Here is a 1,216-nt window from a genome sequence, read left to right on the forward strand (position 1 = left end):
AATGGCCCCAACGTTAGTCCGCTCCTCGTTTGTTCATTAATTAGTTATCCTCTCTACCACCCCACCCGGTCTTGAGGCACGTGGGACATTAAGGGGGGGGGGGGGATGTGTGAAAATAGATGGACTTATGCAGATTAAAAACATGTGGGATGCATCTGCAACAAGCAGTATAGTTGGGTGTTTTAAGATCTCTATTGATCAACAACATGTCTTCCTAAGGGGAGTCTTTGTCCCTATCCCTACAATGGGTGCCTTCTTAGGGACGGGGTGCAGCCATAGGCCAAAACCAATTCAGGTAATCGCTTCTCGGTCTTTTGGCTAAGATCGATTGTAGCGTCTTTTCTTACCACTTTAACATCTGATACGTTCTCTATACGTCCACAAATTTTCACACATTCTCCTCTCTCCTCCCCCCTAATGTCCCAAGCGCCTCAATATCGGGAAGGGGGCGTTACAGAGGATAGGTAATTATTGAACAGACGAGCAGCGGTCACCCTGCTTCCCAGTCTGTAGGCTCCTTACAGACTGAAGCTGGCTGTTCCAGCACAGCTAGATAAAAGCCAGGAGCCCATTATGACACGTGCAATGCCTGTTCCATTCTTCCATTCTTGCATTATTCCATTGTTCCATTGCTTCCTAACAATGGGACAATGGAATAATGCAAGAATGGAACAGACATTGCACATGTCATAATTGGCTCCTGGCCTTCATCTGGCAGTGCTGCAGCAGCCAGCTTCAGTCTGTAGGGAGCCTACAGACTGGGAAGCAGGGGGACCGCTGCTCGTTTGTTCAATAATTAGTTATCGTCTCTACCCCCTTCCCCCTGGTCTTGAGGCGGGTGAGACATTAGGGGAGGGGGAGAATGTGTGCCCACGGAGAGGGTGCCGGGCATCCCGCCTAATCGAATAGGAAGGGCGTTTAATAGGATGCCGGCCAGGCACGGTTGCTGCGAGTGTGAATAGCACCCTATTTGCAGGTTTCATCAGGTGTGATTATATTGCTGGGCAGTCACTCCTCCAGTGTGAGTGGTTGAGAGTGATTGCTCAGGAATTCCGCACCTGTGTCATCTCCTTCCTACAGGGGGGGGGGGCGGCCGCGTCCTGGTGTGCATTTCTCTTGAACCTTTAGCTGGTAAGTTCCATTGCCTTTTTGCTATTTTCTAATTTGATTTTTGAATTTATTATTCTGGCTATGCTGGTTGCTTTTAATGATAGAG

General features: G+C 48.8%; 1 pseudogene; it reads left to right on the plus strand.

Moving 5' to 3' along the window:
* The first annotated feature begins 298 nt into the window (after window positions 1–298).
* On the plus strand, window positions 299–399 carry LOC141151137 (U2 spliceosomal RNA; annotated as a pseudogene).
* Window positions 400–1,216: the final 817 nt, after the last annotated feature.

The sequence above is a fragment of the Phyllobates terribilis genome, unplaced genomic scaffold, assembly GCF_046119375.1.
Source record: "Phyllobates terribilis strain yellow unplaced genomic scaffold, ASM4611937v1 Scaffold_5__5_contigs__length_657084704, whole genome shotgun sequence".
Lineage (NCBI taxonomy): Eukaryota > Metazoa > Chordata > Amphibia > Anura > Dendrobatidae > Phyllobates > Phyllobates terribilis.